Source organism: Alligator mississippiensis, chromosome 4 (genome assembly GCF_030867095.1).
Source record: "Alligator mississippiensis isolate rAllMis1 chromosome 4, rAllMis1, whole genome shotgun sequence".
Lineage (NCBI taxonomy): Eukaryota > Metazoa > Chordata > Crocodylia > Alligatoridae > Alligator > Alligator mississippiensis.
This window is the reverse complement of record NC_081827.1, coordinates 89,028,230-89,054,001: the sequence shown is the minus strand read 5'-3', so window position 1 is coordinate 89,054,001 and position 25,772 is coordinate 89,028,230. Positions and strand designations below refer to the sequence as shown.

The following is a 25,772-nucleotide window of genomic DNA, read 5'->3' as shown; positions in this document are numbered from 1 at the left end:
CTGAAACAGCAGCAGAGAACTTCCCCAAGGACTTCAGGTTTATTTATTGATTAGTTGCTGCAACCAAAATACAAGCAGACTAGCAAAATCTCTGCCCACATTCCCTTCCTGCAGTTGAATGTTTGTTAAATACCACAAAAATATAAAAACAGCTGAGCTGTGTCTAGAAAATCCAGCATTTCTTTTCCAGACCAGTAGGCTCAATCAATTTCCTCCTGAAAGAAGCTTAACTTTTTTTCTGGGACTCTAGTTTCAGCTTGTCTTAGGTGCAGCTATGTACCCTTGAGTCTTCTTGGGTTACAGTCAGCTCAGGGAGGTGCCCCAAGAAGGAACTCTAGCAAAGGTAGTGCATGGATCTTGCTGGATTTAACTTTAACTCACCCCCAAAAGCAGGATATGGCTTGGCTTAGTCATGTATCCCCTTTGGGGTACAGGCCCCATTGTGTCTGTAAGGAGGCTTAGGAGACACTGATACACCCCTTTCTGTCCTCCCCGCCCCCCCAAAAACAAAACCTCCCACAATCCTGATAATCACTTCCCAGTCTGACAGTACACTGAAAGGACTTTTAAAACCTGGGCACTTTTGCAGAGGAGGACTGAACACTGGTGCCCTTGGGCTGAACCAGGAAGGTGCTTATATTCGCCCATATGCCAAGTACCCCTTAAAAACTCGTCCCTTTTCCCTTGGGCTGGAGAAAGCAGGAGCCTGCAGCAGACTGCAGAATTGAGGGAAGGGGCCTCAGAGCTGGGGAAAGCATGATCCAGCCTGCTTTCAGCTGCCAGCGAGGAGTCAGGCAGGGTCCCCTCTGCAAGCACACAACATCCTCCTCCCAGGAAGGGGGAGGGGGAGGAAAGGAAAAAGGAGGATGCAAAGAAAAAAAAAAAATCAGACAATACACTCCTCCTCCTCCTCAAGGCATCACTACAAGATGCCAGAACCCTAATCAACACCAGGCTCCATCCTCCCAGTCCCAGCTGCAGTGAGAGCCCAGCCCTGCCAGCAGCTCCTCTCTGTCATCAGCCAGTCTTGCCTGACACATTGAGCCCAGGCTACTGAGTATTGTCCTAAAAGCAGAAAGAGAGGAAAAAAAAAAGGAGAGAGAAAGAGAGAGAGAGAAAGAAAGAAATCACTCAATCAGTCACATGACTTGACAGGATTTGTGACCATTCCTTTCTGTTGCAACAAAGAGTTTTCAATACATATCCCAAGCCCCCCCCCCTTCCCCCCAACACACAAGGAAAGGAGCTAAGATGGGACAATAAGGAAGCCTTGCAAGGTAAGAGCCTTTCAGGGGGAGGTGTGCTGAGCTCAGACTACACCACTGTGCGCGGGGGAGGGAGGGGGAGGAAAGGGGCTTGCTTGCCCAGGGTAGGAAAAGTCCCTGGTGCAGGGAAGAGGAGCTGTGTTGCTGCTTCCCTACTTCTTTATTTGCTATGTTTGACTCCCCCCTCCCTCAGTAGCATATAGAAGGCATGTGTGTGTGTGTGTTGCCAACCCTTTGCGTTTAGAGAGAGAGGGAAGAGAGGTGTGCAAGCTCATTTCCTTGAAAATATTAGTAACTACAGCCCTCGCCACAACCAGCTCGGCTTTGATGTTGTACTGGAGGAAGTGGGGTGCGCTGGGCTGGGAGCTATTGAAACCGAGTAGTTGTAGGAGCAAACAAGATCGATTGGGGGGTGGCTGGCAGGTGAGGCTATAAATAATTAAAGTAACTCAAGCACTTCAGATAAGAAAAAAAAAAGATTAAAAAAAATCAGTTCTTATTTTAGCATCTCACGAAGGGGAAGCTGCATTGATGCGTGTGTATTTGTTGGAAATAAATGGCTTGTAAAAGAATCAGCAGGTTTGGCTGGCTTTCTTTTTCTTTTACTGTCTTATTTTTTTGGCTTTGGATGTTTGGTATGTGGTGTTTATTGCAGTTTAAAAAAAATCCCAAATGTAACCTGAGCTCTTCCCCGGCTCCCCACCCCAGAGAAAAGGGTTTGAAGAATGACTGTTTGTTGAAATGTATTATTGAAGGTAGGAGGAGGGAGGTGGTGGTGAGGGAATCTGTAGCTCTCACATTTCACATTCTTTAGCAACCTTCTTTTAAGTGTGAAGGACAGACACACACACACACACACAGGTTTTCAACAATCCAGGCCCCAGTGCAATTGGCCCTTGGGAATTAATCTTTCTTCCCTCTTCTTTTGGGTCCAAAGATTTTTCAGCACTTGTTCTCCCCCCCCCCCCAATAAATTACAAAGTTGTGGGAGGGACATGGAGGAGATGTGGGGGAGGTACTGTTGATCTGTTTAATAGGGAGGGGAAGTTACACTTGGGCAATTCTTATTTAGCAAAAGGGGAAAACTGCCTGCTGAAAGCCCTGGATGAAATCTTTTCCTTCCTTTGATATTTTCCATATGTTTCACTCCTTCTCTTGCATGCATTCCTGTCAGTCATATGGCTACTGAGTGTCTCTGTTCAGCTGCCTTTAACCTCCATTTGCTGCTTAAAATTTTGTTACAATCAGCAAATGGCTAAAGCTTTATAGTGGCGTTGCGCTTTGCTGTTGTTGTTTTGTTCTCTTCCCCTTTTTTGCTTTAATGAACCAAAACTAAACGCTGTTCTGAATTTTGGGAAGTGCCGTCCGGCAACACCTTTATTGTTTTAAAGCACTGCCTGGATTAAAACCGGGTCTCATCACTTTTGGCCATAGGATGCCCACCCCTCGCCTACAGTGATTCCAAGTTGTTGACAAGATTGGTGTGTGTGACAAGTTCCCTGAGTGCAGCCTAACAGCGTGTCGAAGGCTCATGACTGGACTTCCTTTGGGAATGCAGACAGCAGTGCGGTGTGATCCATTGTGATGTAAAAATAAACCAACAGAAACCCTTAAAAAAAAAAAAGAGAGAGTTTTTTTTCTTTTCCCCTCTCAGCAGTGAGAGCAGTGCTGGGAGCTTGTGGTGGGGAGCAGGGCAAAGAGAGGTCATGCGGAGTTTGTGGGTGAGAGAAGGGATCCCTCAGGGGTCACAGAGGCTGGCTGGTGGTGAGGATGGACTTGTGGGCAAGTTGTGAGTGCTGGTGAAGAAAAGGGTGTAGTTTGGGGTAGGGTGAAGGCCAGTGGAGAATGGTCACAGCCTCATGGGAGTAGATTTGGAGAGAGTATAAGAGGGGGCTGGGGGTTAGGTTCCCATAAAAATCCCAACTGCTCCATTTCAGCTCTCAGCCTACGCTTTGCAGCACACCATGGACCCAGGCTGGCTTTGTGGTAACTGTGCGGCTTGCAAGCCACACTGCTGTGGTATGAAAGTAACCAGCTCTGCTGCTAATATTGTTCTTGACACACCAAGCAGTCACCTTCCTGAGCCTTAATCAATTGGCCATATTACCCCAGTCTGTCCAGCTGGGAGTGTCCCTAGGAAGGAGCCTTTCTTGGGCGGTTACTTTGGCTCGTGGAATATAGGAAGCAGGAGAGAAAAAGGAAGCCTTGTTTCCCTTCCACAGGAAGATGTTGGGCTGATTTGGGTAAGGCTTAATCTTGCTTTTTAAAACCAAAATAGCATTAGGAGATAGGAAGGAGCAAGCTCCCCCCCCCCGCTTCTTTGGGCTCCCGTCACCCTCTGAGTGCAGGAAACAGCCTCAGGGGTGTAGCCATTTTTGCTCTGGTGATGGGGGTAGGCTGTGGTTTAAGCAACAGGAAATTGCTTGCACACAAGGGGAAAGCAGTGGGAAGAGGGGAAACCGAGAGTGAATAGCACCTCTCTGGATGGCTTGCATCTCTTTTCACAGCAGGTTCAGAGATTGCTCAGTTTCCTAGCCTTCCCTGAGTCAGCCTCCTCCCCAGAAGCATGTGTAGCTTAAAAAAACATGATCTTTTAGAAGAGTGAAACTGAGATTCTTTTTATTGATCTCCTGGACAAAGTTTTAGTGTTCATGTTTTTCCAGTTTATCTACACAGCTAGGACTGTATTCAGTTTTTAAACAAATTAAAACTGATATGCTCATGCAGTATGACTCCTGGTAAAAGATCAAATGTGGCAAAATGCAAGATAAAATTCTAGGTGTTGGCAATAATGATTTGAAGATTTGGCTTGTATTTTCACTTCCATTCTCCAAACTTCTTGCACTTTCAGCCATCTGAAATCAGGTTTGGAGGGGGAGGGGAAGGGAGAGAGGCAAATTCACTCTGTGGCCAATTCAGTCTCTTTTGATTAGTACCAACTGTGACTCTGGCTTTTTGATGTGAGCAGCTGTGTCACTAGCGGCTGGACTGAGACTCTCTTAATTCCCTTCATGCAAGTCAGCGAACAACCATGAGAGGCTAATGAGGATAGTTATTTATTTACTCTGCATAAAAGGTGGGGGGAAAAGCGAAAACAAAAAATACAATTTTAGTATTTCCTTTTTTTATTTGAAAAATAAATAAAGATCACGGCACACACCGGTTAATACAGGGGTGGGCAAAATGCAGCCCCGGGCCCGGATGCGGCTTGCCAGGCCATTCTATCCGGCCCACAAGGCCCCTAAAAAATTTAGAAAATTAACATTTATCTGCCCTGGGCTGCCTGTCATGCAGCCCTTGATGACTCGTCGAAACTCAGTAAGCAGCCCTCTGCCCAAAATAATTGCCCGCTGCTGGGTTAATATTATGTCATGGGATACTGAGATGTCAGATATAACTTTTATTGTAAATTCTATGACACATCTCTTGCCATACATTCAAACAAATCATAGTGGAGTTGCAGTCAAATGGGTTGGCTTGGCTAAAAGAGATTATAGAGAATTCTCTTGGTTGGCTGCAGTCCTTTTATGCAGCTCTGGCGACCTAAACATGGAGGCACCATCCTCAAGGATTCCCCCAGTGCAGAGGTAGCTTTGGGTTGATATGGCCACTTTCTGCCATTTTTCTGTGCATGTGTTGGTGTTTAGGTGTGCTGGTTCTGGATGGAGCTACCCAGTGCTACCCATAGAAAATTGTTGGGCCCAGCACAAGTTTGTAAGTGGAGCCCCCTCCCTGCCTGTCACCTACATACCTCTTTGCAGCTACAGGATTTAGGATTGTTGCCATTTTCATTCTGTTTCTGTATTTTAAGTAAGAGTAATGTGGCCTTATACTGGCTTGAATGTAAAGAGAAAAAATTCTAAGTTTTATGTAAAAGCCATGTAAAAATTGGCCAGTCTGGGGCCCATTTAAATTCCCGGTTGTCCCACACTTGTGGGGTCACTCCAAAAGATACTGTTTCTACTGTATCTGGCCTACTGACTGTCTGTGGAAAAACCTGTAAAAGTCAGTTTGCCATGCAAGTGACAGTACTGACAAACATCCACATTTACTGATGACTGTCAGTCACTGCTGCCCTGGAGAGGATTGCAGGACACTGGTGATCTAGAGGTGAAAGGTTATGTATCCTACAAATAGATTTTACTTCAGAACTGCAAAGCTTTTGGAAACGTGTGGGAAGTTTGACTCTTCTTCAGTAACTGCAGATACCTGCCATCTCTAAACATCAGACATAGCTACTTAAACAAAGCAGTCTTGATAGTTAAGTGGAAGGAAAACTAATTCTTTTTCGCCACAATTTTTAAACAAAATATTTAATTCTGCATGTATTAGTCTGTTAGTGATCTGTGATCTTAAGCAATTTATTCATTTATGTAAAACAGCTTTACAGTTCACCTTTAAAACTGTTTCTACCATATGGCTAAATCATTTTCCTATGGCACTTTTTTTTTTTTTTTTACTAATTATCAAGCCCATTTGCTTTAAAATAGGTATTTTTAATTTCACAGTCTCGTCTGCTTCTCCTGCTTGATCTTGCCCTTGAGTCAGGAGGCTGAGTCCATGACATCACATTCATTCTCCATGGCAACAGGCAATGATTTACTTATTTCAATTTAATTAAAAATCATCTATCAAATTCCAGGCATCTTATATGTTCTTTATATTAAAAAAAATCATTGGCTCAGTCTTCACAACAGACCTTCCAACCTCACAAATAAGTCTCCTCAGCCATTTGTATCCTTTTTCAATCCATCCCCTCTAGAAAAAACCTAGGAAAAGAGTGTCTTGTGGCATGAAGTTCAACAAATCTGTGGTATTGGATTGGGGAAATGTTAGAGCTTTGCCAGAAATGACAGACTGCCTGTTTAAACCAGCACGCTGTTAGGTGAAGCACTTCAGCTCATCTTTCTTCTTCTGCAGCCTTTGAGGTGGCTTCTTAGATAGCTAGGATGCGAGCCATTAGGGGCTTTGTAGGTCAGTGTGAACACCTTACACTTCACCTGGGAAAGGCAATGCAGATCATGCAACATGGGGGTCATGTGCTCTCTGCAGGAAGTCTTCCTTGTTAAGGCAGTTGCCTTCTGTATCAGTTGCAGCTTCTGAGCAGCCTTTAAGGTATAGTGCTGGATTATGACACTGCTGCAGAACTGGGCAGCAAGAGAGGGCTCTCATGTAGGGAAAAAAACATCTGCAGTTGCTGCAGTGGAAATGCAGAAAATGGCCAGACGAGCTCAGGCAGTTAGCTGCAAGCATTCTCACGTGCATCTTCTCCTGAGTGCCTGTCTTTGAGGTTATGCAAGTTTGAGTTCATGATTCTTACAGTTTGTCTTGGAGTGATATCATATCTGAATGGAATTGGTACGCTCACATTTAAATAAGCCACCCAATGCTGGGTTAGGGTCCCTTGCGCATTTGAGCGCTTAACCTAGCACAGTGGCTTTCAAGCTTTTTAGACTTGAGCACCCCTCATTGGACTTGAGGCCCCCCCCATAATTTTTGTAAATTGAGTGACACCCAATTTAAAAAGGTATCGTATGTACAGTATTAGTGTGTACCCTCTTGTAGAGGGGCTGGGTATTGGGGTTAGGGGATCAGCCAGGCAGGGACAAGTCTGAACCTGTGCTTATCTTCTTATGCCTCACTTATGTCCTTACACCTTGTGGCATACCTCAAAGGATCTGGCAGCACCCCAAGGTGCTGTGGCGCCCTGATTGAGAGTCACTGACCCAGCACAACAGGGTCCTAATCCTGAATGGGTCCTCTGGGCCCTCTGTGGTAGAAAAAATAATGCTTTTGTGGTAGTGGGGGCCATGGAAACATATAAAAGGAATAGCAGGCAGGCTTTGCTGAAGAAGGGATGTAGAAAGTTAGGGGACCTCAGGAAGGAGAACCAGAAGGGTTAAGCAGAAGAAACTGGGGGATGGTGAATTTGCTAATACACTACCAGGCTTCAGAAACTGGTACTGACCTAGCAGAAAAGGTACAATTGGAGAGGGTGGTATAGTAGCAAAGCCAAGAACAACCCTCCCATTCTTTTCCATGGACAACTTACAGAGCTTAACTCCTAGGCCAGTGGTTCTCAACCTGTGGTCTGTGGACCTCTGGGGGTCTATAGGCTATGTCTAGGGGGTCTGCAAAAGATGACCATAATCAATCAGAAGTACATGAATACCCACGCTTACAATTCAAAGGGATCTGCACATGAAAAAGGTTGAGAACCATTGTCCTAGGCTCAGCACCGTACCTAGACTCCTGGCAGCCCTGGGTGAACTTTTAGTATTGGACCCCTCCTTGGCCAGAAATAATGATGATAATAATAAAAAAGTATAATTTTCAGGCCCCCTTTCTGTCTGGGCCCTAGTGGTCTGCCTGGTTCACCCACGCCTGTGTTTGGCCCTGTCTAGACTAAGTGAGTGTTGCTCTTTCTTTGTGTGTCATAGAAATGGGCCCTGATTTCACTTGCCTTTCTAAACCATGTAATTCAGAGGGTCCCAAAATGTAGCCTGCAGGCCAGATGTGGCCAGTGCCCCTTTGAAATAGCCCTTTGGGGCAAAACTTTGGAAATGCCTGAGGTAATCAGTTTTCCGACTTGTACAGTGTGAAGTAAGAGAAGTTGGCCCTTAAATTTTGTTAAAGTTCAGAGAGAAGTTACAGCCAGAAACATGATTGTGTAAAAACTGCACCATTTTCCTCAACGATGGTGCTCACTTTCCATGTTCAGAGTCGGAGGTGCTGACTTTCATGTAAAAAATAGGTTTTTCGTCCTGCTAGCCCCGCAGAGCCAATGTAGTGGTGAGGGAAAGAATTGGATTCCCTTCTGCCTTGCTCATCCTCATTGTGAGAGAATTATGAAAAAAGTTCCCAGTTGCAGAATCTTTATTCTTGGTGGGGGGCTTGAACCAGAGAGACCCCAGATGAATTTGCAAGGCAAGCAGTTGAATAAATACCATTTTACTGGGAAACTGAGCAAATTTGACATGGAAGATGATTGAGAGAGAATCATGAAACCTCATAGTGCCATTTTTAGTTTTTTTTCAGGAGATTATTACATTTGAAGGGATACATTTAAGAATTTCATGCTTAAATGGTAACATCCCTCATTCTTTATTACTAGCTGTATTAGTGTACATCTGTGATTTTTGCTCCGTAAGAGTTCATCTGCTCCTGTTGCCTGCTTCCACCTGGAGTCAGGAATTCAGGTTAGTGACATCTGACTTAATTTCTGTACAGACAGTATCCTCCCCTATAAAATAGGGAAAGTACCCACAGGACATCTGTGAGGATAAATTCATTATCTGTACATTGCCTTCAGTGAGAAAGAGGAAGGCAATACCGAAAGATAAAGAAGGAAATACTGAAAATGAAGCATTGATTTCATATTTTGTTTTTCCAAACAGAATATTTTTCTTCATGAAGAGAGCTACCTTCTTTTGCTCAGCCTGTCACGTAGAAAGTTCATATGGTAAGAAATGTTTATCACCTTCAGTATGCTGAAATGTATTTTCAAATTTGTAACTAAAAGGGCATTTCTGAGCTCAGTGCTGCAGGCAACCATCTTGTTGAAAAGTGGTGTCACATGACACTGCTTTCAGGGTAGCTCAAAAAGGTTAAAGAAGAGCCATGATCATTATTAATTCCTGGGTCAGAAGGTATGGCTAATTTGTATTCTTGTTCATCTTTCAAGGGACTGCTTCTGCTACTGTCACTTTTTAGCAACATGGCTGCCTCCAGCACCAGCTTCAGAAATGCCAGGAGTAATATAGAGCTTAACAATAGGCATGCTTACTTTGTGTTTTATTTTTGGTGGCAAACATTTCTAACTGCAAACTTGGCAGAACTGATTAAAATTAAGTACAGATTTCCTTTTAAAATAGACCTTTTATTTGCTCTTCACTAGGAAATGAAGAGTGCGGCCTTGTGAACTAAGATGATATTAAACAACACTCTTCGTTCTGGGTAGACCCAGTTAATTCATGAGACTCCTCAAGGTTGTATGCTAGCACAACCTAAGTTCTGCTGCTGTAGTTAATTATTGTTGAGCTGGGGGAGAAATGCCTCAGCTTTTGGTGTTTTCCTGTAGGTCCTATTTTGAGAACAAAAGTCTCTTTGGACTGGAACAGAGGTAGGCAACCTTTTCCAGCTATGGGCTGGAATGATCCACCCTGGGTCAGAGGCAGATATTAGGACCTGGCTGCTGCTGCCACCTGCACACATGGCAGCAAAGGGACAGTGCCTGTAGTCGTGTCTGCGGACCACATCCGGCCTATGGGCCATAGGTTGCCTACCTCTGGACTAGAAATCTGAACTATTGGTGAGTGGACCATTGTGAGAGCACAGGTGTTGGAATCCATGGTGGCTAGTATGGACACAGTGCAGGTGGGGTTATAGGTTGATGTGTTCTGCCCACCATTGATAGGTCTGCTGTTCTGTGCTGCCCCTGGGTACCTCTCCCTTACCTGAAACAGTAGTTTTTAAAACATTTTTACAGGTCCTTTCAGCGCAGTGGAATTATGGAAGAAAGGAGTCAATCTCCTGTAATTCCTCAGGGTATATCTCATGCTACCTGGGACAACCATCATTTTCTACTCCTTTCCTTAAAATGGAGGCCATGGTAGAAGCTCGGCTATTGCTTTGTTCAGTAAAATTTCTTCCATAGTTTTTCAAAGGCAATTGTGAAGCAAGTGTGTTGCCAAGTGGTTCAAAGAGTTCAAGACGCAAGTCATACACCCCCAGTGCCTTGGGAGATAGCTGTGCACTATGTTTGCAGATGACAAACATCAGGTGATGTGGTGCTTTTAGCTCCAAATTAACACCACAGACTGGCGGGACAAAATTGTTCTCGAGACCTGGGATAAACAGCAAAGGCAGCATAATAATGTTCATGATAATAGTTCATGATGAGGAAGAAGGCATTTCTGTATCTGCCTGGCGAGATAACCCTGACACTGCAGTTCCACACTGCATAGATATGTTACCCTTGTCTTTGAAACACAAGCAGTGATTGTCCTGGGGAAGTTGGCTGCCTGGATAATTGTTAGGTGCCAGGAGATGTTAGGGAAGGTCAAGCTGTAATGGAGGCTTGTGGGGCAACCTACAGGAATGCTGATTGTTGGGGGTCATGATCAGTCTGTGTTAGATCTCACTGAAGGATTTTACTCTGTGGCAGACTGACAAAAACCATGTACCCATTTTTTGTTTCCTTCTTTGCCCAAGACTATATTAACAGAAAAGGTGTTTCTGGGAGTGTGTATACATATATAGGAAGGCTAAGCAAAGAGTGGAATATAGAAAGTTTTAACTCCTGCCTCTTTAGGTGGCTATACACATGCAGCGAGGCTGCTCTGATGTGCTGTAATTACAGTGCATTGGAGCAGACTCAGTTGAGTCTGCTAGAGCGTGGCAATTACCATTATTCCAGCATCACATGTATCAGTGTCCTGACGCTGAAAAATGATGATGGGGGTGCTTTAACTAAAGCTTGTTTGATGAGCTTTAGTTAGAGCGTCCCCGCTGCCATTTTTCACCATGGGGACACTGATACACGTGATGCTTCAAGAGCTTTAATTAGAGCGGTTCTAAAAGTCACTCTAATTAAAGTGCCCCTCCCTCCTGCAGCATGTGTATAAACACCCTTTGAGAACAGGCAAAAGGGAATTTATTCTCACTAAACAGCACTGACATGGATGTCCCTTTCTCATCCTGGATTGACCCAGCCTGTCCATATTAGCCCTGGAAATAATTGTATTCCTGATTATACAAACTCAAATTCATTCGTAAATGTAGCAGGTGCACCGTGCTGGAAAGCATGTGCCTTTGGGAGACTGCAGTCAAGCTGGAGATATGTGCTGACCTGCAGCGACTGTTCTATGACTGATGTAGTAGTTGTCATACCTGCTGGCTGCATTTTGCATAAAGTCAAAGCAAAGATGATGTTGTCAAAGAACAGTGAAGTGCCAAGGCAGCTGAACTGGAATCAACCTATGCACATCTGGCTAGACAAGTGGTCACACCTGAGGCTAGCAGAGGCCACGGTTGGCATGCTGCGCAAATTAGCAATGCTCTGTGCACCCACTTTCTAACTGGTGGTATGGAAATGGGTAGGAACAGCGAAGTGCATCTAACTTGGGATGTGTAGTATAGAGTGATTCATTTCATGCTGTGATGCAGCTGGGTTTCTTTCAATGTATTAAACCTAAAATTCTCTTTTGTTTGTATGGTGAGGAAGTTTATAGAAGAGTGGATTATTGTGGTCCTGTGCTTTTTTAGATGGCAGGATTACACAGCGGCTGGCTTTCCAATGGATTTGTGCTCTAATGATGAAGGAGTTAGTCAGGGGAGCAAACCAATGTATTGATATTTAATAATAGTATCACTGATGTGCAAAGTACAAAGAGTCTTTGTTTTCAGGGATAAATGTTTTTTTTGCATGCTGAGAAGTTTGCAAGCCAGCTGCAATACAGTACTATAAAAAAATGACACATGTACCAGAGCAAAAGCAATATAGATCTTCTCATACAAGAGTGACCCAACAACCTCCTATCCCAGCCACTTCCTTTTCCATCCTCTTGAGCATGTGTAGAACATCTGGGAAATGGTTGTGATGAAGCTGGAGGGGAGGGTGCTATCCCAGATCTGCTGTTGTCTTGAGGGATGTGATGGTTATTGGGCAGGTTGTATGTGGATCCGGGGCCATTTATTGGGGCAAAACAGCACTTAAGTTTTCTTACACTTTTTAAATTAATACATCCCTCTGCAATTATCTGTCTTCTTGTCATTTGAGAGGCAAGGATTTCTTAGGGTGATGTCTGTTATTGAACCAACTACATAGCTGGGATAGAGTTAGACAAGCTTTCAAATGCAAGGTATTTTTCTAACCTGAAGAAGAATGTCATGCATCTGAAAGCTTTTTTAACTCTATCCCAACTATGCAGTTGGTCCAATAACAGACATCACCCTAAGAAATCCTTGCCTTGCATAATTCCTCTACCATTATGGCTACAGCATCACAACACTATCACTCCTTTCATTCCTCATTGATTCCTGCATAACCTCCTTTCCAAGAGGTTTTTCACTCCAGTCTTTCACTGTTGATACCTGTCAGGATCCTCCTCAAACCACCACACTGGTGTTGAATCTCTCTTCATGTCTGTATATTTTCATGAGAAGGGGCTTCTCTGTATTCCCTATTTCCTGGACTTCACCATTAAAGAACTAGTCTTTCTGCCCTTCTTCCTGTTCTGGGACATTGGTACTCCAGAGTGGACACTAGTGAAAAACAAGAAATTATGGTTGATCATCTCTTACAGTACAAAGGAATGCAATAAAAGAAGCAATTTTAGTTCGGTTTTGAATTGTAGTGCCTACTTATTAGAAGCCACTTTGGTCTCAGAATACAAAGGGCATATATTAGAATTTATACAAAATACTATAATAATAAGATTGGGCAGGGATATTACTTACCTTTGCTGTTTATCCATTCAGGGTGAGAATGGGGGATTGGCAGGGGAGAGGGAAAGGTGTACATGATACTCGCTGCAAATAGTGACAAAGATGAATTTTTAGAGATCCTAGGAAGTATATCCCCTTGTGGAGGTTTCTAGCTAGGGAAAGAAAAACTGCTCTCTGGAAATGAGAGGAAAACCTGAAAAGTCCTTATTATGTGTATTTGCACAGATACTATTGAAAGCCCAGTTTGAAGAATGGTGCTCATGGAAGAGTATTTTGGTGAAGTGTGGGGAAGGAAATACCTGTTTTCCTAAAATTTGTTTTAAGAACTCAAGTACTTTGGTGTATGAAAGGCTTTTGGATTCGGGTGACTGGGTAGAAACATGAACTAACATTGATAAGTTTTGTTTGTCATTTTTGTGCCATTTTCTCGTGGTTTGCATTAGTTGAGCATCAATTTGATTCCAAAATATGCTTTGCTAAGCTTCAAAGGCCTTGGACAGAAAGTCAGATTGAATCTGATTAGTACTGCTTTTTAGGCATGAAACAGAAAGATAGACTGAAGTGTAATTGCAAGCAGATAATAGAAGGGAGCTGCCATAGCACCTTGGTTTTGTACATGGGTTGACAAATATATTGTAACATTAATGCTTTGGCTCGTTTATAATTTCTGGTGATAGAAGTTGTCTTATTTTACACTGTGGTTTCTGCATTGTCTACCATTCGTAGTCTCGCCACATGGGATAGGTTGGCCACCTGGTGTTCATGCCCATCTGAATGGTAACAGTAATTCCTGCAGCCCAAAGGGAGGTGGAAGGGATGCCAAGACTTGAGAATCCCAGTTCAGTTTCCATTTATTTCTAGGGGTGAGATGAAGCAGCTGCTGCCCATGCATGTTGTGTTGGCAAAGAGGAAAAGACTGGCACTTCTGGATTTGTGTGAGTTTCTATGCGGCTCTTTAAAAAAGTGGTAGACTTAGGAATGCTCACAATTCTTTCACAAGCCTGTTAAATCAGTGCCTCTTTACAGTTAGAGCTGGATACTTCTGACACAGGGCTTTTTTGTCCTCCACTGAGTCTTCCTGCCATTACTTTTACTGTTGTTGCATTGAGATCCTGGGTATCTTTCCCCCAGACTCCTGAAACAAGTCTGGCTCTTCACCCGCACCTGGGTCTCTCTGCTTCAGGGAATTGCTGTTTTGCCCCTCTTTGGTATGCTGCCTTTATTAGCCGTGTGGCTTTTCTATGCTATGTAATTGCATTAGGTTGAAGGGCAGGTCTCAAAATGTGATTCAGTGCATGGTAACCCAAATATTTCCCTGCTACATTGTTTCTCTTATTTTCTCATAAGACCATTTGATGCTCTTAGTGATGCCCATCTCTGGGAGAGAGTGCTAGTCATTGTGAAAAGTGTGCATCTCAGCTCCAGGATGAATACAGTGCTGTTTGAATAGGGAAGTTTCATTCAGCCAACTTGACATCTGTGCTGTGGAGTGCCAAAAAACGGTCATCTAGGCAGTGTTTTATCAAGACTGGTAGTGGAAGATGTGCATCGTTGGATTGATGCCAGCAATCTTCATCCTCTCTGGGACCACCCTGATAGAAACTGGCACCAAGGGGGACCCGAGGGTGGATTAGTTTTGCTGTAAGCAAGTCCAGTCCAAATTATTAAAATTCTTTCTGCCTGCTGCTGAGGACACATTTGTGTGTAGATGCAAAGCATGGTAAGGAACCACATGCTGGATTTTGCTGCTGGTGGAGTTTCAGTGAAGGCAAAAAAATAATAACTATTTATGAAAATACTGTTTTTAAAGTAAAACAGATTTATTTTGGTTAAAAACATTTTAATAAAAAATGTGTGTATGCATGTTTTCATAGATTTTTATGTCTAGTGAGGATTTTAGATCAGTTAGTTTGTCCATTTTATAATGCAGGTCATTTTATTTCAGATAGTTACACCTTTTATTGAGCCAAATAAACTGTGTCACTATAAAACTTTGTAACAGGCTTGAGCTGGAGTTTTTGGTAGTTTTTGGACTTTTTTTCCTCAGGAAGGACCCTGCTCCCTGCCCCCAGATTGCTGATTAGCGCTGAGGTAATCCAAATCCTTATCTCCTTGTCTCTGGCTCTAAGGATGATGCCTCTGGTATGGGGGTCCTTGGCTGAGTAGGTGTTGAAAACAGAGAAGCAGATCAGAGATTTGAGAGCTCCACTGAGAAGTATGAAGACCTCCAGCATTAATCCCATGCTTTAAAAAAATGCAGATGGCTAGTCCCCAGGAAAGGTTTCTCAGTCTGCTGCTGCTTCCATTTAGAGAATTTAATCCTTTTGCTCAAAGGTTCATACTTTCAGCACTGATGATTGAGGGTTCAAATCTTGCTGTCAGACCAACTAGGATCAGTTACAAACGCAGTCTGAGTATGAAACCATTGTTGCAAAGGAGCCTACAATTAGTATACAGTGCAGCAGCACACCACCTCACCCGTCCAGTCTACTGTGTCAGATGTATCCTCCTTGCACTGCATTAACTCCACATATAATATCATGTCAAATTCAGGGTCTTGCTTCTTATCTTCAAGGTGCTTAATGGTCCAGGCCTGGCATGCCTAGAAGATTGCCTAAAGCTCCATGGCAAGAACAGTGCTTGTTAACCCCATCTTGCCTTTTGTGCTTGGCAGCTGGTACAAGGCTGAACATGCCTCAGGATTCCAAGGGTGTAGGTTGTAGCCATGTTGGTCTAAGGACATAGGCAGACAAGGTTCTTTGGGTGAATTTGATATCTTTTATTAGACCAACTTAAATAGTTGGAAAACAATTGTTAAGCAAGCTTTCGGGTTCAAAAACCCTTCATCAGGCTAAGGAAGTTTCTGCAGTTGGTGTGTGCTCTTCCTGGATGGAATGAAAAGTGAAGAAGCCAGCGGCTGGTCTGGTATGCATATAAAGTCAGTTTAGCTAAAGCTGGCTTTGCTGACGACCAGATTAGTGCAAAAATCTGTGTGTATGTCAGGACTAAGGAGTCCCGAAAACTTTACTGATTGGCTGGATTTCTGTGACCTTGTCTTCCATAATGAAAACATTTCACAGGAGATAAAACTAGATGGTAGTGCATATTGCTATGTCCGTACGCTGAGCTCATTGCATACACCAGGAACTCTTGGAGTCCTTCCCTTCTCACCTTTCCAACATGTGTGTCACCCATGCTGTTCCCTCTAGTTCCATGGGTTCTGTGTGTACCCCTCTGTCTCCTACTATTCTGATCTCTTTCTTGTCTGTCTGAGCATTCATTCATTCATTCATTCATTCAGGGTATTGTCCCAAAATGATTTAAAATGTTAATGGTCAGAGTTGAGATGTGGGAATTGTGATGTGAAAAGATAGTCTTTCGTCTGTAGACAGTTACAGACCTGGCTGAAGTTGCTGAGCCTCTTAACCAGATACCCCCTGTTGACAAGGTTCTTTCCACTGATGGTTAGAATATTGTACGACATCTTGGAAGGGATCTGATTTAGTGGTCAGACATTTCTGCAGTTCATCCAAACAGAGGAGCATCATAAAGTTGAGGGTGGAACCTCATTTGGTTCAGCCAGTAAATAGAGCTGGTAGAAACAAAATTTAAAATTAAAAAATTGTCACTTCAAAATTCCTGTATTAAAAATGATTCTGCTTGAGAAAGATGTATAACTTCATTGATTACTTTTGTTAGAAAAAAAAAGTCATGCCATATTCTACTGTATTTAAAGTGTTTATTGACTTTTATTCATGCGCTGAATACTGGGGTTTGGGTCAAGGCAAGGTTTCAGTATGTACTTTAAAAGTTTGGAGGAAGAATATGAGATTTTTCTTTGAAAAAGTAATAAATGCATCAGTTGACTAATGTGAAATGAGCAAAAGTTTGACATTTCAAAATCACCCCTTTATTTCCATTTTTCAACCATCTGTAAGAAGATATATGGTTTAAAATAAGCAGGCAAAAATCTACATATATAATACTCCCCAACAAGAGGAAGAGGAAACATAGAAAACAAGTGGGCCACTTCTTTCCCTGAACTTCTGGAAGGTGCTTGGATGCCATGGTGATGGATGCAGCAAAAAAACTGGAATGAAATGGAAGAGTTGGGACAATAGGAATATGAACTCTTTTGCCTTTATTAAGTGACAGATTCCAGTCTAAGCAAGTAGCTGAAATGGCTTGGTGGTCTCATACGCTACTATGTAGATACAAATGATATTTGGCTGATTCATTAGAGAGACTGTGGAGATAAAACCATTAAAAGTGGTATACTTTCCAGGTCAGGAATGAGGCATCTGTAAGAAGGTGTACTTTTCAGTGTTATTTTAGTCTCCAGATTCCCTGTGTTCTGCACGTTGCCTGTTTCCTCTTTCATATTGTCAAGAACAGGGGTGGGCAAAATATGGCCTGTGGGCCGCATCTGGCCTGCGAGGCCATTCTATCCCGCCCGTAGGGCCCCTAAAAATTTAGAAAATTAATATTCATCTGCCCTTGGTTCCTGTAACAAATGACCAGAACCAAGGGCAGTAGGACCCATGGGAAGCCCGGTGGGCTTCCACAACTGCAGGGCCTACCTGGCCTCACCCCCCCAGCTGGGACTTCTGGCCTGGGACCATGTGGCTGTCCTGCGCTGGAACCGCAGGTAAAGGGGAAGTGGGGGGGAGGGCAGGGAAGGAACACCAGGGAAAAGTGGCCTGGGGAAAAGCAGCCCCTCCCCTGCCCCATGCCCAGCACCCCATGCTGCAGCCACTCGCAGCCCACTTGGGGCTGTCTGTGCCTGCTCTGGACAGCCTTGCGCGGACTGCGACTGGCTGCACCGCAGGGCATCAGCCACTGGGCAGGCAAGGGGCCGCTTTTCCCTGTGCTCAGCTTTTCGCCGGGCTCCTTCCCGGCACGGAGGAAAGTGGCCCCTTGCCTGCCCCGTGGCCAATGCCCTGCATTGCAGCCACTCAGAGTCCATGCGGGGCTGTCCAGAGCAGGCACAGGCAGCCCCAGGTGGGCTGCAAGCAGCTGCAGTGTGGGGCACCAGGCATGGGGCGGGGGAGGGGCCGCTTTTCCCTCCCCACGCTCAGCACCACCTTGTGACCCAGCCCCTCTGCCAGCCTGGGCCCTGCACCGGCTCTGGGCTTGCTCGTTGGGGCTGCATGTGGTGACAGCAGCTGCAGCCCCCCCGCTTACCAGGCCGGGCAGTGTTTGCCACTGTTGCCTCTGACCTACCCAGTGCGCAAGCTCCAGGCGGGCAGCAGCATCCAACACTGCCTGGCATGTCAAGTGCGGGGGCTGCAGCTGCTGCTGCTGCGTGCAGCCCCGATGGGTGAGCCCAGAGCCAGCACAGAGCCCAGGCTGGCAGCGGGGCTGGGTTACAAGCTGGTGCTGAGTGTCAGAGCCCATTAATTGAATGCCTATGGCACAGTGGAAAATCCCCGAGCCCTCGTGATTGGCACAGTAAAAATTCCGAAAAGCCCGCCAAGTCCAACGGCCGCATCGTTCAAACGAGCGCCACCCATTGGCCGGTTACAAATTATTCCCACTTGGCAACTAGCAATTGGCTTGCTATCCATATAAAAGTAAAAGCAGTTTCCGCCCAAGTTGGAGAACTCCGCACGCATCCTGGAGTAAACTTGGCGGACTGATCACCCTCCAATGACTCCCTGTCACCGACCTTCCTGACGTACCCCCTCCCCTGCATGCTCGATAAGCTGTCTATAAAATGTCTTGTCTCGTTCCAAGGGGCCCTCGCTACGTTTGTAACCGCAACTTAAGCCAGTTTTCTTCCTGCGCTGCACGCATTAGTGGTGTAAGTAAACAATCTATTTCCAACCAATACGCTTCAGTGCCTAACTCCACTCCATCTGTCAAAGTACCCACCTGACGTTCCGGGCTCCCGGCCAGAGCCCAGCAGCCGGTCGGCCACCACACTAAGCATGGGGAAAAGCGGCCCCTCGCTCGCCCTGTGGCCAGCACCCCACACTGCAGCCGCTTGCAGCCTGCGTGGGGCTGCTTGTGCCTGCTCCAGACAGCCCCGTGTGGGCTGCAAGCACCTGCAGCAGGGAGTGCTGGCCATGGGGTGGGCAAGGGGCTGCTTTTCCCTGCGCTCAGCACCAGCTTCTTCCCTGCTGGTGAGAAGGGAGTTGGGGCTGTGCGCTGCCCCCTGCCTGTACTGCAGAGCTGGGGGGCACTGGGAGTGAGTTGGCGGGGAGCCAGCGAGAGCACGGGGCCTGCACCGGTATCCCGGGACCAGTGCCAGCAGGGCCCAGAACAGGGCAGCAGGAGTGTGGGGTCCCAGCTGTCAGGGGCTCTATGAAGCCGGGCCAGCTCCCCACTCTCCCTGCTGGTGCAGCCCAGCCTGGCTTCACAAACCCCAGCCAGCCTGTGCCCCGCTTTGGGCCCTACTGGAGCTAGCCCTGGGACATTGGTCCCAAGACATTGGGACATTGGTCCCAAGATGGTGACCAGGGGGCAGGGCACCTGTCAAGGGTCAGGGCTACCCATGCAGCCCACGACAGCCTGCCAAAACTGGGTAAGCAGCCCTCCACCTGAAATAATTGCCCGTCCCTGGTTAAGAATGATTGGTGTTGGAAATAAGGGATCAAGAAACTGAGGTTCTAGATCAGGGTTGGGCAGAATACAGCCCAAGGGCCTCAGCTGGCTTGTCAGTTGATTGTATCTGGCCTGTAGCTGCCTCCATGGTGTTCTGAATGGGGCTGAGCCCTGCCTGGGGCAGCCCATACTGCGCTGGCGCCCAGCATGCACAGCAGGGCTACTCCTGCCACAGCTACAGCTGCCCAGGTGTACAGCTTGTCTTCCCCTGCCTCCAGCAGCTCCTTCTCCTCCTGCCCCTGCTGCGCTTCTCTAGGTAGCAGGTAGTATGGGGAAGCTGCAGCCAGGCGGCTCCTACCCCAGCATGTGGGACTCCAGCTCCTGGCTGTCTTCTACCCACTCCGCTTACCTGGAATGATGAGCAGCCACCTGTGCATGAATGACTGGTGCCTCCTGAGACTGGGGGAGGGTACCATTTATAGACATTGGGAGTGAGTGGGGACCGCCCGCAAATGCCAGCGGTGACATCAGCGGCTGGGGGAGGGGGAGCAAGCAGGGAGCAGGGACCGTACACAGAAGCCGGCGGTGGCGGCCAATCTCAGGTGGGGCACATGCCCCCCTCCATGAGTTGCCTATACACTTGTGGGGGTCCAAGTGAAGCAGACCCTCCAGGAAGCTGTGTGTGTGCACTGGCTGTGGGTGGGGTCAGGGCCAGGGTGGTGCTGTCAGTGGGTGTGGGTGGGAGCAGGTGGGGCTTGGCTCCATGTGAAGCGCCATGAGGGCAGCTGTGGCTTGGATGGGGCTGGGGGGCAGACTGCACCTGCATTGCACCACCCAGGTGAGCTCTGCTGCATGTGCCCACTGCCCTCCCTCCACCCCTGGCCGGCTCCCGGGACCTAGTGCATGGGCAACCCACCATGCATGTGTGTACACCACTCCCCCCACAGCCCTACCACACCCTCTCTATCCCCCCTCCCCCTCCAAAATACAAGAGTAAGACTATTTGGAGCTATTGCACAATCACCTCTATATACACTACTCAAAAAAACCTAAATCAGAACAAAAATACATTTTGAAATAAAATTATAATATGTAGATGTTTAATTTTTAATATATGATTTGGTTTTTATCTATAAGTTGTTAAAATGATATCTTCTGAAAGATTTTGCGTGTGCCATCCTTGACAGCTCACCAAAACTCATTAAGTGGCCTGCCAGCCAAAATAATTGCCCACCCTGTTCTAAATTGAGTTCACTAGGGAATGAACCTCCCCATCATGCTAAATTCCCTCCATTAATAATTTGTGTCTCTCTCCTTTGACCTTTGTCAGGCATTTCAGCCTTGGCAGTCTGAGAGTTATGGTAGAAGAGCGTGTGTACTACTGTCTTTGCATCCCCTCTTGGGACAGGCAAAGAATTCATGCCCCAGGGACCATCATTTTGGAACCTTGTGACAATGCTGAATGTATAGAAATAATGCCATAAAATAGCACCAGGGTGTCTCATTTTAAGGTGTCTCACTGCAGAGTCATACACTCATTTTACTAATGCTGGACACCTCAGCACTTATTGCTCAACATTTTAGGAGCTTTCTGTTTGCAGTGAGAGAAGAAGAATTGAATCCGAGTCCCTTCCTGGCATATGGCCAGCAGGGGCTCTGTGTGTGTGTGCGCATGTATATAATCAGTCCTCAATGTTCCTGTATTTCCACAGTTCCTTATTGCATGTATTTCCTTAAGAGCTGGATTTTACATTATTGCTTATTTCTTCACCCCTTGTCTCAATGAATGGGAGGGGATAGGATAGCTTTAGCTTGTGCTAACCTTTTCCTATGAAGCTGTTGCTCAGTGTGGAGGGAGAGAAGAATGCTGCTCGGTCTACATGAAAATAGGATCTTGGAAGCGGAGCTAAAGAGCTGGATAAGTGTAGAGCCTTGTCTACACTAGAAAATTTGACCAGTTCAGAAAGACTGTCCAGTTTGTTTGTACTAACCATTAAATTGCAGCCAGCTCTTGCAGGTGTGTCCTGTGTCCATGCTAGCACTATCCTAACTCATTTAGGTCATGCTGCCTGCTAGGTACTTATCCTACAGCTCCTGGCATAGCTCCCAAAAGCAGTGTTTTTGGGAACTTTTGAAAGGCCACAAGTGCATAGTGACAGAGCTAGCCAAGGCATTTCAACTGCTCTGCATCCATGCAGGCATTAAAGTAGTCCTGAAAGAAAAGGTTCAGAGTCGAGTAGGTATTTGGCCCTGCTGAAGCATCATTTACTCTAAGTGGCATTTAAAAAAAACAAAAAAACCTACAACAAAACCCAACCAAAAACAATCCCCACCCCACACACACACTGTGCTATTGTGGGAGTGTATGAGATGTGCTACTATTGTTCTAGGAGGAACAAATGGTATTTAGTTTTAATACAGTAAGTTTCTGCAGTGGTGCTAAAAAGAAAGCACTTTATAATAATTATGGTAGAAAGTGTCTGTCTGAAACCAGATTCTGTAATTAAGTTCTATTTTCAAACACCTTGACTAGCAAAACTTGTTTGGCCTGAAAATTGCTATATTCACTCAGAAAGCTAAACAGACATTTTTCTGCCAACTTTAAAGAACTGGTCAAATGATTTCTGAGTTACAGGCCATTCCAAATTCCCCTCATTAAGACTGGGTTTTTTTTGCCATAAATCTGCTATGGATTTCTTTAGTTCAGATATAACTTGCTACCATCTTTATGTTTTCTCTATTGTTAAATCTCCTTGAAAACATGCATGCAGTTGGAAGAAAGTAAGTGAAGTGAATTGTTGTATCTAATTGTAATGGTTAAAATGTGTGTCCACATAATTTGCCCTCTGGTGGCTAGTTAGAGCTTAGAAAGAACATTGCCTCCAGTCTAGACCTCACTCCTGTTTCCTTGGTTCAAGCTACAGAAGCTCCAACTTTTAGAGAAAAAAAGATCAGGATCTCAGTCCTGTCTGTGCAGTTTTATATATTTCATATTGTATATGAGTGTTTCTAGCAATGGACTTGCTCCATAATGGCACTGATTTCTTCTGCAGAGTACAGTGAAAATTGGTGAAGCTGAATTGCAGGCCATTTTGTAAAAGTTCCTCTAACTATGGAGCTATTCAGCAGGTTGCAACCAAGATTCTATTATAAGATCTCTGTTCACTCCCATTATGCTTTTTTCATGTGCAAAATTATGGTTGTGATTATGTGACAGCTGCCCTCTTGGCTGACACTCAGCGGATTGAACTGGTGACCTCCAGAGCTAAAAGCATGAGCAGTTGCAGCTTGAGCTAAAAAGCTATGGCTCTGTAACAGTTCATCCTCACTGTGGATCAGTGCAGAGGGGGACCTGCAACACCCTCCACCCCATCAGTGGATTACAATTATTTTCTGAGTATTTTGAAACTTTCTTTCGGAAGCTTAGAGGTAACCGTTCAAGCAAACTTAAAGTCGTGCACACTTCCATGTTGATGTTGTGGATATTTTTTTAGGGCTGACGCACAGATCCCTTGGCACATGTTTTATTTAGATAGTAGTAAGCATTACCATGCTGAATTAAAAGTTAGAACATGTTCTGAGTGGTTGCACAGTGATGCTTACTGTGATCTCAGCCCACCCTGGGCAGGACTGGAGCTGACTGTGCCCCTGCACCCCCAACACCGACCCTGGTACCGGGTGCTGTATTGTCCGCTCATGAGGATGTGCAACCCTGACACCTGGAGCCCGCACCCTCCCTGCTGTGTCCCCAGAACTACCCAGCCCAGGGGTGCTGGCCCTGGCACACTTTCATTGGTGGGTGGAGGGAGGTATGGGGAGCTGGGCCTAGGAGAAAGTGCCATACCTGCCACTGGATCTGTGGAGCAAGCTGAGTCTCTTCTGCTTGTGGTTTTGAACTGGCTCCAGTGTGATCCTGGGGCTGGGACCAACAATCAGCTGTTAGTTCCAGCCTTGGCATTGCACTGGAGCCATTTCAAAACTCCACTGGTGTGGAGGCTGGGACAGGCAATTAGCTGATTGTCAGTCTCTTCCCCAGCATCATGCTAGGTCTGGTTCAAGATGCCAGTGTTGTAGGGGTGGGGACTGCCAATCAGCTGATTGTTGGTCCTGACCCCTGCACCATGCCAAAATGATGAACTCATATTATCTCCATGGAGCAATCCTACAATAGCCAAACACATCACTAAATACAATGTTACGCTTCCCGCAAGAAGTCTTAACTTTGCTACAATATGATTGTACTTAGCATAGATTTGATGCCTGATGCTGGCATTTTAAGTGCAGTTAACACATCCTAAGTGTAACATGCGATAAAGCCCTTAGTTTCAATGAAACAGGCTTGCTTGTATGAGATGCTTGTGCAATCTCCTATGTGCACCTAGCACAATGGGACCCTGACATGATTGAGGCCTTTAGCAGCAGCAATGATAATAATAATAATAATTATGATGATTAAGTCTAAGGCATGGTTTAAAATGAACAAAACAACTTTATCCTTATGACTTGCTATAAAATGGCTGTTTTATAAAGGCCCATGGGCAGATCCAGGAGAGGGGGCTGGGAGGAGAAGCCAAATCCCTTCTTGGCTGTGCAGCATATGCACAGTGAACTCTGAGTTTATTGGCTTGTTCGTGCAGCTCCAGAATCCAGGGGGTGAACACTGCTACCGCTTGCCCTCCTACCTACTTGCTCACTGCTGAATTTGGCAGCAAGGGAAGAAGGGGCAGGTGAGAGGCTTTCGCCTCCTGGAATCTGGAGCCATGACGACAAACTGATGAGTTCAGAGAGTTTATTACACATGTGCCACGTAGCCAACAGAGGGTGAGATCGTACTCCTCCTGGATCTGTTCCTGAAAGGGCCCAGTAGGAACTTCAGATATGTGCAGGGCCAGGAAAAATTGGCATTGTTGGGTAGGGGAGAGGTGTCATTCCAACATTTTGTTGAGTAGGAGAAGTGGGCTCCCTGGGAACTTGTGGGACTCTGAAGCTTAGGACACCAGGAGTGGTTGGGGCAATAGGACTGCGTAGGGTTTTACAGACTGATATCAGCCATGGATCATGCAACTCCTCTAAGGTCCATGTGGCAAGGGAAGATGTGAGGAGCTGAGAACCCTGTTAAGTTTTGAGATATGTATGTATATGTAAAAACAGGGAAATTAGCAGACAAATCTTTACTAACTTTAGGTTGCTGCTGAGTAGGTATTTCAGAAAATGGTATAGTTAAGCCAAAAAAAAAACAAAATCAAGCTACCTACCACATTTATGAGTTAAGGCAAGGTAGATGTTTAAATAAACTCACAGTTCAGACAATCTCTTCAAATGTAACACACTGGTTTCACTCTGGCACCATACCCTTGACCATTTTTTATTCGTGGATCAGAAACTCCTTTACATGCATGATATCAGATGCGTTTTCATGCTTTTCAGTGTAACACAGCAACATTCTCTGATGGCTGTACTTATCTAAGACTATATTTGTCTAAATGTACAAGTTGTACTACTTCAGCTCTAGTGGTTTTGTGGAATGGATGCAATCCCTACTAGTATGGATATAGCCATGCTAGGATAAATATGCTTATGCCTAATACAGTTTATTCCTGTGCAGAAAGAGAGATATATTGTAACAGTTAAGGTCTCTAAATCAGCAACAAAATCACTCTCCTAACTGAAATAGTTACACCAGTACAAAAAGACCAGGTCTAAGATTTTTTTTAAACTGAGAACTACCAGACCATATTGACCTTCATTCAGTCCCTTTCTCTACTCAGTTCTCTACTGCTTCATCCAGCTTTTTAAAGGAATCAAGGGATGGGGCTTCCATTGCTTCCCTTGGGACCCTATTCCACAGTCTAATAGACTGTACTGTCAGGAAACATTTCCTGATTATATGCTTTAATCATGGGTGTCAAACTCCTGGCCCATGGGATGACCTCTTTCTCTTAGCCTGCATCACTCCCAGCGCCTCTCTTATAAGAGCTGCTCAGAGTCCCCCTCCTTTAACATTAATTTATTTGGATGCCTGTTTTCAGCTGTAGGCAGCTGCTGCCTTTTGCTCCAACCTTGCTGAGCGGAGCATGCTTCTAGGAGGCCAGGCTTCAGAGGTACTGAACTGGGGAGTAACTGCCCTTACTGGAGAACCAAGTGAGCAGTTTTGAGACTATACGCTGGTTCCTTGAGATGCGTTTTCAAAACCTGGGACTGTCAGTAGGTAAGCAAAGATGACCTGATGCATCATTTGGTTACCCGACTATTAACATCTGAAACACGGGTGATCCCTAGGCCACTGACTGTGTGCAATGTCACCTGCAGCTGAGAGGATAAGGAGAGTGTATCAGCAGCTGTCTGAGAGGCTGATAAGTATAGTGGTGAGGGGAGAAAAGAGTTGTCTTAATATTGGTGGGTTTTCTCCTAGAGTCAGCACACAGAGTCCATTTTACAGGCACAAGGCATGCCTAGCTGAGTGTCTGGAAAACTGGCTGGTTGTGAGAGTGGTAGCAGATACAGGTGGGTTCA

At 45.4% G+C, this 25,772-nt stretch overlaps 1 protein-coding gene across 8 annotated transcripts in view; it reads left to right on the top strand.

The window, feature by feature from the left end:
* Nucleotides 1-984: 984 nt before the first annotated feature.
* The window catches only part of TCF20 (transcription factor 20), a 174,970-nt gene continuing 150,182 nt past the window's right edge, over nucleotides 985-25,772 (top strand). For 4 of the 8 annotated variants that reach the window (XM_059726215.1, XM_059726217.1, XM_059726221.1 and 1 more), the window contains exons 1-2: nucleotides 985-1,277; nucleotides 8,663-8,727. The gene's annotated coding sequence lies outside the window, so the exon portion shown is untranslated. The remainder of the gene's footprint in view (nucleotides 1,278-8,662; nucleotides 8,728-25,772) is intronic. The other 4 variants (XM_059726219.1, XM_059726220.1, XM_059726218.1 and 1 more) reach the window with 2 other exon arrangements.